Raw genomic sequence first — 13,435 nt, forward strand, 5'->3', positions numbered from 1 at the left:
TCTCTCTCTCTCTCTCTCTCTCTCTCTCTCTCTCTCTCTCTCTCTCTCTCTCTCTCCCAATCTCTCTCACTTGAGTCCCCCCGTTCCTCCACCACGTGGCTTCACGATGATCTTTTTAACTCCCGATGTCCTTCCCGCCGTCCTATTTGAATTCCTGCATTTTCTTGCGGAATCGCTATTTTCGACGCGAGCGACTCATCCCGCCGTTCACTGTGTTTACCGTTTAGCATTCGCAGAGGAGGATGGAATACCTGTTCTCCGAAGTCGCGCGAGCGCGCGCGTTAAACAGTTATCTGCGCGTTGGCGATTAACATACAGACGAGCCGGCGTGAAATCTGGATTACACAGCCGGACAGGAGAGATAGGCGGCGCGAGTAACGAGTAGATCGAGCGAGAAGATCTTTCTCGACGCGAGACGCGCTTCTGCAGAACATGTCGGGGTCCTGTCGCGTTATTAACGCGCGGCGAATCTCGCGGATCTCTCGCGAGAGCAGGGCCAATTAAGGCGGCGAGCGTTCGTCAGGGTTACAACGCCGCGCGCCGGATAATGAATGCAAATGTTTTCATTATGTTAATCGGGCTCGTTTAAGAGCGGCGCGACGCGGCGCTCGGAAAAGCGCGATCTCGTCGCGTTCCGCCGTCGTTGCTCGGCCGTCTCCGTCCACGTGTCTCGGAAAAGCGGAAAAGTCGGCAAGCACTCGAGATCCCTGCGCGGACGAGCGCAGCTATCCGTGACGCGGATCGCGAACGCGTCGCGTGTGACGCCCCGGAACGAGCAAGCTGACTGACAATGCGCACGCACAGTTTTCATATAATAGAATATTATCATTTTCAGACATAATGCACAGAGATAAATGTTGCCGTCATAAAGGCAAAATGAGCGTATACAGAACGTGAAAAAAAGAGCTCAATGCTCACAAAGGGCATACAGTACGCACGAAATAGAGGAAAAGACTCAGAATATTATCAGTTTTAGCTTCCAAATCGATCAATCAGAATCGAACAAGCGATATACGCGCCTTTTCGAAATATGGCTGCCATCTCCGCCACCATTTACACCTCGTGTCAATTTTTTGCGCCTGTAGAGATCCCGCCCACATCGTCGCGGCACGCGATTCACCAGTCTTCTCTCATTAATTGCTCGAGATTTTACGCGGTTGTGTCTGGGAAATTGTGAGGTACTTTTCCACCGGATTGACGTGTACTTTACCTGCACACGCATGTGCACTGGAATGCCTTCTGTCAGACATCCTGTAGGAGTGCGTGCTGCACGCCGCTACACCGCAACTACTTTTATGCCTGTCTCGAACGGACCGCCGGGTCGCCGAACCGACGCTTCCTGTTGATAAACAGTCGCGTCGTTCATCCGGGAATTAAGAGCTTCTCTCGAAATACGGTGGCGGAGATTTATGTATCGCTACCGTTCTCACCGATTCGCCGGCGCGCGAGTACGTGGTCGCGCTCCCGGATTTATCCCGGCGCTAACTCGACGGCGGCGCCGCCGTCGCCGCCGCCAAGATGACAGCTCGAGACCACGTGCGCGTCCGCGCCGGAGGAATCGTCGGATTTATCGATTCGCCGAAAGTACGGAGGCGCGGGCGATTCAACAGTCCAACGAACATTGAGTCGTGTCTTGCGTTGAGTGTCGCGCTGCTTGATCGTTCAAAGATTCGCGGCTGAGGACCGCGCGGACGATGCGATACGACGGAATTACGACGCTCACGCGAGACAAACGCACGCACACACGCACGCACGCACGCACATATCGTCTGGGTGAGACGTGAATGAATATTTCTGTCGAATAGTTAATAGCTAAAATATAGGTGTTTGCTGAAGATTAAGGCAGACATCAGAAGACACGCTCCATGCTCCTCAAATATTTGCCAAGTGATACAGGCGTTTGAAGAAGGCGGCCGTGCCCAAGTCGCCTGCGACTCTCGACACGCATACCTTCCTCCAGCATCGTCAAATCGACCGCTAATAATAGCCGACAAATTAAGTATTCTCGCGCCTATACCGATCGGCCGTCCTCGAGTCGCAGGCTTTGAGACGACGTGGGAAAGGAAGTTACACCCGGACGAATTAGCGTGCCGATCGAAGACACTTTACTTTGTAGTTATAATCGTCATAATCGTCTTTCGCCCAGCGCCGCTGATTGCTCATTTTCATGGTCGGCGGCTTAATTCGTCGCCCGGAACTCCGACGCGAAGCGATCGATAAATACGGCGGCGGCGGGTGCGGGTCTGGAGCGAGCCGGAGGGACAGGGAGGAGGGAGAGGAGGAGAGAGAGACAGAGAGATGGAGGGGGGAGAGAGAGAGAGAGACGAAGCGGGCGAATCCGAAAAGTAGCCGAGCGGACGCCGGAAGGACCGCAGACGCGGCTTGCGGTTCGCGGTCTGCCCCGCACTTCTCACGGTCGGTTCTGTCTCTCGCTTCGCATGCCATGCCGAGAATCCCTCGACTCGCTCGTGCGCGCGAAACCTCGCCGAATGCGAAGATTCGAGTTAATTCCGCGCGATACGAACGGAGCAGTTTGCAGCAATGCGCGAGGCTGTACGAGGGAACATTGGTAACGAAGAGCAAGGCCGCCGCCGGTCCGTCGCAGTATGAGAGCGCAGTATCGCTGCGAATACGATCGTCCGCGATTTATCTTCCAGACGGCCAACAAATTGCTGTTAAACCCGATATCGCGGCGTTACGTAAGAACGGGGTGCGAGGAGATCAATACGCGAGCGCGTGAGCGAGCGAGAGAGAGAGAGAGAGAGAGAGAGAGAGAGAGAGAGAGAGAGAGAGAAGGGGAAGAGAGAGAGTGACACGGTGGTCCGACGGTCGTCGTCGTGCGTTGCTACGTGCCGCAACATTTTATTTTAAAATAATCTATTTTCAAACGACAGGAAACCTGTACTTTGGAAACTCATATCAAACTCGCCTTGGACGCTGAACTAGTAATTGGTAAATCCATCTGAATAAACACCAAGAATTTTAAGTCCTTAATCAATATCTAACGGCTGTGCACTACTCATTAATCATATTTCCTATTTAGATAAAGATCTATTTCAACTCTTTGCATATGTCTGTGTGACCCTTTAAAGATCGATTTTTCAATAGTATATGAAGAGGATGTTATGATCAAAATTATTGTAGAATTTTGTAAGGAACAGATCGACATTTTCTGCAGTAATTTATTGTCCTTTCATTTCACACGTGCCATTCAGGAACTGACAAATCTGTTATTAAAAATCGTTCCATGTTTGTTAGCAAGATCAATCTTATACCAACAGGTGTAATTTTTCAACTGGATGCATCAAATTCAAAATGCTATTATAGGGTGAAAGTACAGATGTTAATGAATGCCAAACACAAAGTTGTCAAATCAACCAAACATTTTTTACTTACCGACCGATCATGAAAATTTTTTGGACGTTGATTTAATGCAACTGTTTGGCACCAGTGATTCATTACTTTTATTCTATAAAAGCATCTTCAATTTGCATCCAATTAAAAAACAAGAAAAAACTATGAAGTTGCGTTATGACGGTATCCCCAGCGTCGCTTTAAATCCAAGTCTAAACTACTATTGAAAAACCGACTCTCAGCCCCATGAGTGTTAAGTTCCAGTACCTAATTCTCGAGAGAACAACACACCTCTTGCCTAGTACGAAAATAAAGCCGTCGTCATAGAATCCTAAGAATGAAACCTTTTCATTCCTTACATTACATTACAACAGCGCGCGAGTACATCGAGATACGAGGTGCCGGCGCGAAACGCCGGAGAGGAAAATATCGGGAAGGCGAGAGACGTCGGATGCCGAATCGGATATTCAATCGCGAGAGGGTTTCCTCTGCTTCCACCACACCCGTCTCTTTCGACGTTACACGCAAAACGGATACACCGCCGTCTCGCGAAACGGCTACGCTCCTGGGGAGCAGAGCGCGACCTCCATGCAGAGAGAAAGAGAGAGAGAAAGAGCGCCTACCTACCACCCTCGAGGCTCGCCCGCGCGTGCTATATAGCGCGAAAGAAAAGTAGGTCGTATCCGAGGGTTACCTGCTCGGCGGCAGCCTCGAGAGCGATCAAAGCCGACGCGTTCGCGCACCCGCCGCCGGCCTGCCGTAGGCCCGCCGCCGGGTTGTCGATCCGAAGGGCGGGTGGTGGCTGCTGCTGGATGTTCGACTCGCCCGTGGAGGACGCGCGTCGTTGGGTCAGGGTCGCCGCGAGCGAGCGGGGAAAGTCAATAGGGAAATCGGGCTGCCGGCGCGCGCGGGTAGTCGATATATCGGCCAACGGTGAGGCGCAGCGCGCCACTTCCACGGCAGATAACGACGGGGGTGAGTCCGTTATAGAATATTTCACCTTGCCCGGGCTCCGGGATCCTCCAGGTGTCGCGACGGCAGAGAGAGACGGCAGAGAGATAGACGGGGAAAAGCTCCCCTCCCAAGACTTCGGCGAGCTTTCGAGGTTCTCGAATGGCCTGGTCGGACGGTTCGAACTGTTCGAATAACACCCCCGGGAGACCGCGGAGATCCGAGCGATTTGAGACTCGACCTCGAAATCCGAACCGTTCGGGAATCGTACGACCGCCTGCAAAATTCCGCGCGCTACTCCCGAGACTCGCGCGCGGCGCTCCGTCGCCTCGAATCTCCCTTACCTTCGACTTACACGCTCCCGGCAGTCACGGGGATTAACGTCGACACGCGGGGTTTACATTCGATCGGACGGGAGATGTGAAATATATCGTCGGCTCTTTCTAACCGGCGACGTACACGTTCTCGCGCAAATATTTATGCGATACCGGAATTGTGACGTCGCAAGCGCGCTTACGATAGATCTGCGGATTTCCTTTCTCGATAGCGCCGGCGACAGAGTGCGATTTTATCCTCTCTCTCTTTCATTTTCATCGAACATCAGGAATACGCTTCTCGATCCGCCGTAACGTTTCCGCGATCTTGCGACGTAAAAACCGGGGAAAGTGCCGTTTCGACGCGGCACTCGATTTTTCAATGCGCGAATACACGTCGTCGCCCAGCCGTGGTGCTTTCGTCGCGGACCAACGTCGCCACCGTGGAGACGTCGGCACCCGCTTTCGGCGCCGGTATGTGCCGCGATCGTGACGTCACCACATGACGAAGTTCGCGTAGTTATGTGGCGGTTAGCACGTGCGCGTAGCCGCGAGCCATTGGCGTAGTTGCTCGTCGTTCAGGCCGCGAGATCTCGAGAGCCCAGGGAGCGATCAACTGCTCGCAACTATGCATCAGTAGACGTCCGACATCACGTTTTTCTTCGATGATAAGTAATATTAATTAACGTGCATTCCCTTGTGACTTGCTATAATTTAAACGACGAAACCTAAATGGCACTAAATGGCGCTTCTAGTTATACTTTGCACATAGTATCCTTCATCAATGTACTATACATTGTACATACATATGTACATACGTACGTCAACAGCACATTTTTCCGTGTTGTATAGAATATCTTTAAATTTTATACTAATTCTACTACTCACAATTTATATTCAATACTTTTTACAGCACTTGAGGAGATTTAGCGCGTAATAAATCAAATTTTTCTCACTCTCTTGTTTTGCACTTCAAACGTACTTTGAATTCTAACACATCGTTGACCGATTACGAAGGAACTGGCGTGTGAAGCATTAATCAATGAAAATTTTCTTCGACTGTAATGATCGGCGAAGCAGTCGTCGCAATTAATCACTCGTCAAATATATATAATAAATCACAAATAATCCCGCCAATCTCAGTGTACAATCGATCACATCAAAGCTGAATTATTAATTAACAATTAATTTCATCAGTCGATTGAATGATTTGCGACTTCACGTATGACGATTGACGATTTTCATGATTAATTCGCCGATTATTAGTGTCGCGCAACATTTTCATCGGAAATACTCAACGCTCGGTGGGGAAGCTCGCGAGTGCAACATCGTCGGCCGGTAAGCGTGGGTTATCGCGAGATGACGGTACAAAACAAGGCCGGTGCGGAACAAGGGTTGGACAATGCTGACAGGCGGCAGTGGTCAAGAACGCGTGGAGAGTGATATCGCGCGTGCATTCCCCATCGCCTCGACCTTTCTGAGATGACCCGAGGGATCACGAGGTTCGCGCGACGCACGGCACTCTGCGGTCGCGACGTCTCTCGCACCGACCGATCTCTCGTCAGCCGTCCGCATCGGCGGGCGGTGATTCACGCGCACGTCTAGACGAAGTTGTTTCCCGGAAAAGGTAATAGACACGTGCGGTTTGCTCGCGTATCACGCAATCGAGTCGAAGGCCTCGCGCCTCAACGAGCGCGCGCGCTCTATCGCGAGACGTTACGTCAACGTGAGCGCTCGCTCGCTCGCTCGCTCGTTTCGTAACGTCATCGCCGCCATGCACGCACGTGCACACAATTCCGTGAGCCGCGCGGATTCTCTCTCTCCTGTGACATATGGTCGCCGTTCGCGGATCTCTCCAGACGTTCCACCGAGGTGTCGATAACCCGCGACGACCGCCGGAGGCTGGGAAGTAGTAACTGGTATGTGTGTGTGTGTGTATGTATGTTGCACAAAAGCTTAACTTCGCACGCTCAGACAGCATTATTTTATGCACGCTTCAGACTGTCTGACCTCGTTTCCACTATGTCTATCTGGCGACCCATATATCACTATATGGCGGCCTATCCGCGATTTCACCTTTCTCGGCCAAAAATTTAACACCGACCGGGGGTTCATTAACGGGAAACGCTTCTCTTGGATGCGTATCTTAATGCGCGCACACTAGTCGAATTATTATACAGGTCATTTCGTGTATTTTTCAAAGGATCTCGTCGCGCCATGAATGGTGCTAAAAATCAATTCTTTCGTCTACGGTATCTTTCCAGATGGTAGAGGCATCGTATTTTTGGAAAACCGCCTGAAAAGGAACTCGACGTCACATGAGTATCGCGCTCTCGAATGAACGAACGAGTCAAAACAACTCTGTCGACCCAATTTCCAACGTGTGTACATTCCGATCTAGAACCCTTTACCAGGACAATGTGCCCCTAAAGATAGACTTTCATGATTATCACGACGTGAGACAATCGACGATGAAAACAGTGCAATTTTTTAAATTATGCTTATGAGGCAAGTACTGTACGGAATTAATCGTTGGATCATTACAATAACGTAAACGTTTTGTTAGATTAATGCAGCTATAAATTTGCTACAAACTTACAGTGAGACTTTCACACTACCTTTTGTATTACATATTGATTTGAGCAAATACCTATCGCGTTCTTTTCGTATCTTCTTCGTAATTCGATTTCGTCATTTTATGTGATATGAGTACCACATGAACAACTCATAAGAAACGTAGTTTTTATAAATCGATTAATAAAGTTGCTGACAAATTTACATACATTTGGGAATATTCCCAGTAGACAAACTGACGTGCATAAACTTTACAGCAGCTTTAGGTATATTAAATCAGCAACTTTGAGTCAGATTGCACTCATATTTATCACATAGAATGACGAAATAGAAATATGAAGAAAATAATTAAAGTCTACCCCTAAATAATATGTCGTATCAGTGATAATCATGAAAGTCTATTGACGTGTTTACACGCACACGTTGGGTCTCGCGATCGCGGATTTTCGCCATCGGCCGGCCCACGCCGGAATTCGCGATGTTCGTGCAGCCTGCACGCTGTTTGCCTACTTGTCCCCCCATTTGTTTTTCCCCCGCCGCTGCTGGTAGGCGCGTTGTTCCCGTTTTTACGTCGAGCTCGCGTTCCCGTTTTTTCAGCCGACGCGCGACGCGACACGTCGCCTCGTGGTGCGTCGATCGGGAGCGCGGGCGGCGGCGACTGTCATATCTTGCCGATTTGGCAGCGGCGCCAATGCGCCGTACTTGGACGTCGCCCAAACGTAATAAATTGCAAATCAGGTCATTGCTTCCCTGCGTGCGCGCGCGCGCGCGAGCTCGACGCGCGAGAACCGGCCACGGGGAAGCCCGGGTGTCGTTGTTCGCGACGCTCGTGATTTGCGGGCTTTACACAATCCTCCCCCGCGAACAACCCTCCGCCGCAACACGGAGTGAACGCACCGTCGCGTCGCGTCGCGTCGCGCCGCAGTGGTTTTAGGGTGCATCTCCGCGTTGCCCCGCGACGCCACCGGCGACGCGACAGTGGATAAACAACACTATCCGATATCGCCGTATACGGCTCCGACACGCCGGCATTTTCCACGGCGCGACCGCACCTCGTGTCGTCGCGCGCCGACACGAGCCGACCCGCAGAACGCAATTCTCGCCCCGAGCTGCAACCTCGCACCCTCGTCGTCGATCGAGGAGTCCGCGCTATTGTAAGGGGCGACTCGACGTTGTCCTTTTTTGCTTTTTTTGCAAGTCGCTTTGAAGTAGATCCGAGCGAGATCCGGGATGCAATCGACTAAACGCTTCGTAGCCTTCGAGGCGTTTTTTTCTATACACGGGATTAATGACGTCATTACATAGGATGCTAGGATGCTGTGAAGCAGTCTAATGGATCTTACTCTGGGATATGCAGCTATTACGGGAGCACTCGGTGATTCAGATTGAAAACGCGGGTTATCGTCTAGTCGGAAGCTATTATCATTATCTATGGAACTGGTCGTCATCTCGATGAAACCTTGTCAAAATCAGATTCGATCGAGTATTTATATATTTTCGGACTGTCGTATATTTTTTTCGTTATTGAACTCTTTCGAGACTGAACTTTCGTTATTACACGGCGAAATCAATGATATTCTCTTGTAAAATAGAATCTCTGTATGTTCCCTATTAACTCCTAAACCTTTTGACTGATTGGAACCAAGTTGGTCTCTCTAGAAACTCTGCTGAAAATATAGACTATCATGAAACCTGCACATACATCTCACATCCTCGCTCTAATTTCATTTCTCTGACACTTTGTGATAACCCGCGCAACGTCCGGTACTTTAAGCTATTCTCTAATTATGAAATGGAATCTTTCGTGGTCGCGTTTCGAACGAGGAATCGACTCTCCGCTTGCTCGTAAGGTATCGGAAACTTCCCGACCGTTGAGAACATTCACGACAGGACAACGAACGAGAGAGGAAGTTTCAATCAGAGACCTTTCCGAACAGTTTCACAATAGCTCCTCCGTGCTGATGCCGCGAGAGTGCAATGAGAAGAGCGCGAATACGAGAAAAACAATGGCAGTCTGCGCGCACAAGTAATCGGAAACTACCTCGCTACACACAACGCTAGACATAATATTTACTCCTGCTCCGAGAGAGGGACTGACCTCTCCCCTCCCCCTTTACGGTCGGCTTTGCCGCCATCTTCGCCGGGAAGGTCGGGTGGAAGGTCAAAATGCACGCACACACGCAGATGACAAGGAGAGTTGGAATTCTCTTCCCAACGGTAAACACCGTTGGGAAGTATAAAAGTGCGAAAGGTAAGATAAAAGTACCAATGCCTGGACACTAATAGCGCTGGTACCTAACTTTGGACATTCTTATTGTTTTGATTCTTAAATACAGATATTTTTGCGAATCTTCTATGTATACTGAGAGAAGAAAATGGTTGACCTAATTAAAATTATATTTACTTTTTCCTTCAAACCGTGCTCTTTGATTGTTCTAACACGAAAATGGTAGTGGTAACGTGTATATAAGTTTATTACTGTTAACAATATAGTATAATTTAATTTAAGAGATATGGTTTCTTTGACTGTAGTTTCTCTACTCTCTTAAAGTGAATCAATGAAACACCATTAAAAGCAATGAATATACACTGATTTGCAGTTATAAGTATAGCACTGGAACTGCTCAGTGCTATAATTATAACTGATTATATCAATGACTATTCACTGATTCACTTTAAAAGAGTACGTACGTAGTTATAAACATTTCTTTCTCAGAGCAGAATGCATGTATTGTATTTAAAATATGTATGTATAATATATATTCTATATTGAAAGTTTTTAAATATTTGTATTTAAATATTAAAACAAGAATGTGTCCAGAATAAGATACGGATATTATTAGTGTCCAGGCATTGATTGATACTTTTACCTTAATTCGTTCATTGCCAATTAACGTGTATTCCACATAACCCAGAGTAAATATGCATATCGAGTCCGCGAGTCGATTAATACGCGATTGACTCTCGGAATTTCACGTCGCGAGGGTAGCGCTCGGAGGAAATTTTCGACGTTCGCGTTGCAGTCGCGTAATTCCGAAGTCGCGATGTCCCGCGGTGCATCTGTATGCACACGGATTGCTGCGCTGCGGAGGGGCGGAAGACGGCACGGCACGGCACGGGGGGAGCGCGCACTCGTGTGTGTCGTGCAATCTGCCGCGGATTGGGGGTGAGATAAGGACACGACCGGGAAGATTCACGAGGACGGAGGAACCGTCGGCCTTCGCCAAGGAGCAGAGAGCAACGACGACGGCGCCGTCTTCGTCGCAGTCGTCGTCGACGACGTCGTCGGCGTTGGCGCGCGGTAGAATGGGCGCGCGGGCGGGTGGCCGTAATCTAATTTGCGATGCAATCTAGAATAACAATGGTTCGCGTCGCGGCGGAAAGGGGCAGGCGTGACGGCGGTACGAAACGCGCGCAGCGCGTCGCCAGGAACTTTCCGCCACCGCCGCTGCCGTCGACTACTCGACGTAATCACGGCGCGGCACCGGTAACTTCCAAATTAAGTTCCCGCCGATGCCGATGGAAACCGAAGCGCGATGGACCCACCGCCGTCGTTCTTCGTACCCTCAGGGCTTCGCCGAGGAAGCTCCCGATCGATGCCGGTGTCTCTCGTTTCCGGAGGCGATACGCGCGTACCGGTGCATTGTCGCTTAGGCGGATTGAGACTTGACTTCGGGGACATGTTATGCAAAGCAAATTGTCCGTATATACTCGTGAAATTGAAAAACTCATTCCATCCCACGAAATCTTTGCGATACTAAATCACATAAAGTTAAAGTATTTTTATCGTTCTTTTCGATGCGAACGAGACTGAATGGACGTTTGTCAAAAACATTTGAATCAAAATTTTAGAGCTGCATTGATATTACAAATTTCGCAAATTTTTTTAAGAATCAATATGGAGAATCTCGAGATTAAGTATTATACAGGTTATTGTTCTGCTTTCACGCTATTTATATATATATATATATATATATATATATATATATTTATTTGTTGCCAGTTTCTCCATTTAAAGGATATTTGACACACGCACACACACATTAAATTATTTCAATGTTCTATCAACATTCAATCTCTTTTCCTAATTTCAGTAAACAATGTATTATGTAACTTACTCAACAGCAGATATAGGGTGCGACGTTAAGCAAATATTAAATAATTAATATTTCTCAAAACAATAATATTTTTCCAACAGAGATATTCCTTTAATCTTGGCGTGATCGTCAAACGTCCATTAAAAAGAAAAACATTCTCTGCGTGATAAATAATTCGACACACCTGGAAATATACGATGTATCGCCGCCCGCGTCCCGGCGTCCTGCGTCCTCCTCCGTCCTGGCTTTCCGATCCGGCATCCTGGCTTCTCCGTGGCTCCGAACACTCACTGGACACTCGCGACACATTTCGATCGAAGAAACGCGCGTTGATTAAGGCGAGCCGCCGACGAGAGAGCCTGATAAAACGTTTCAGTAGCCGACGAGAAGTTTGATCACACGACATGAGAGGTAAACAACGCACCGCGCCGCGGTGTGTGTACATCGCTCGTCGGCTCGAGACGTAATGACGCGCGAAATGACGGAAAAGTACGCGAGGCGCGACAGTACCAAAACAATCGACAAGAAAGGCAAAGTCACCTCCCACCAAGTCGCCGGGCGTCATTGCCCGCCAGTCAATGACGAGTACACATTGGGCGGCCGAGAAATCACGACAATCCATCAAAACATTGCAGACACCTTGCGAGAGAGGTGGTCTAATTACCTGATCACCCGCACGGTTTCTCCGATTCGCTTGTACATCATTGCGCGGTGCTATCGAGCGTTCGTAGCCACGATGACAACCAGGAGCTGATTGCGGGACGGAAAACAGGACGCAGGATGCGCAAGCGACAGTCGCTGACAAGGCTCGCGCAACTACTTTTTTTATCTTTCTTTAATCTTGTCGAAATTCCAAACGCGCCAACACAAGATAATGATAAAGAGATCATGAGAGAAGAACGTTTGTCGCTTTATTTCTCCACTTGCTCGTCAATTTCAATTTTTATTGAATTATTGAATATCTAATTATCGCGATAATCCATCTGCAGCGGAGTAAATTGTACAATTGATACGTTGCTCGTAGAAATTCAGAAAGATCGAATGCAGATGGGCCATTGAGACAATTGAATATTGAGCATGTAATTCCGAAGTAAATGCTTCTCTAATTCGCAGAAAACGTCGTTAAATAACCGTTAGTACCATCAAAACACAATAGCCTGTACAATGTTGTACATCAAGACTATCCGATGACACCTCGAGTTTGACAGAATCTGCGGGGTTAACGCAGAACCGAGATTTCGACCCGGCTATGCGTTCTCGAAACGTTTCGCACGTCGGGTTGTCCCGGAGCAATTTTCAAAACGAGAAGGCACTTTGTCAGTGCGCGGAGTGCTTGTTGGGCGAACTACAGCGGAACCATGGCAATATCGATCACGGTTGCAGGTGAAGTTTTGTGAATCACGCTGCTTGTGTCCTAGATTCGCTCCTGCCGCGCTACTCGCGCTATCTCGCACGTTATCGCGCGCGCTTGGAATAATTGAAGACCGAGATGGGGAAGGGTGGTCCGAGAGGGCGCGAAAAAGTGGAGGGAACAAGGAGTTATGCGCGGTCTGCTTTCCCGGGCTGAATGTTTCCAAACAAGCGGACGAGAGAGAGAGAAAGAGAGAGAAAAGGAAAAACACGTGGCAGATAGACGCAGCTGCGCGACCAACCGGCCGAGATTAGATATCGGAAGCTTTTTCCTAGGCAGCCTTCGACGTTCCGCGAATCGCGTAATAATCTCGCCGAAGGTCGACAACGTTGCACGATAACCACCTCCGCTGGATAGGAAATCGCACTTCCTTTCGCCCCTTACCTCCCCCTCGGCATCCGACCTCCTCCCTCGCTTGCAAATCGTCGCTTACTGTATTCGTGATAGTCGACGACGACGACGGCGCATCCGTCTGAGAAAAGCGCGCTGACGATAGCGCGTGGTACTCCTTTTGAACTCGTGACGCATAATATCAAGAAAGAATGTAATAAGAGCGGCGGAAGATCGCGAGACGCGCGAGAGAGGACGCGGGTCAGAATGCGACGAGATCGAGAATCGCTCCGAGGAACGCGACGTCTACGCTCGTCGACACTTTCTTTGAGTCGTTATTCGTAAAAGAAGAGAGACGTTCGACCGACCGACGCGCTCTCTCTTTCTCTCTCCCCCCCCCCCCC

The 13,435-nt window shown here is 49.1% G+C and overlaps 1 protein-coding gene across 2 annotated transcripts in view; it reads left to right on the forward strand.

The window, feature by feature from the left end:
• LOC116849145 overlaps positions 1–13,435 on the forward strand; it is a 93,959-nt gene that overhangs the window by 78,683 nt on the left and 1,841 nt on the right. The window contains exon 1 of one of the 2 annotated variants that reach the window (XR_004379089.1): positions 6,138–6,538. The exons of the other annotated variant lie outside the window; for it this stretch is intronic. The gene's annotated coding sequence lies outside the window, so the exon portion shown is untranslated. Of the gene's footprint in view, positions 1–6,137; positions 6,539–13,435 lie in introns of those variants that run through there. 2 annotated transcript variants of the gene reach the window in all.

The sequence above is a fragment of the Odontomachus brunneus genome, unplaced genomic scaffold (assembly GCF_010583005.1).
Source record: "Odontomachus brunneus isolate Ranch 3 - 2012 unplaced genomic scaffold, Obru_v1 Obru_scaffold_107, whole genome shotgun sequence".
NCBI classification, from domain to species: domain Eukaryota; kingdom Metazoa; phylum Arthropoda; class Insecta; order Hymenoptera; family Formicidae; genus Odontomachus; species Odontomachus brunneus.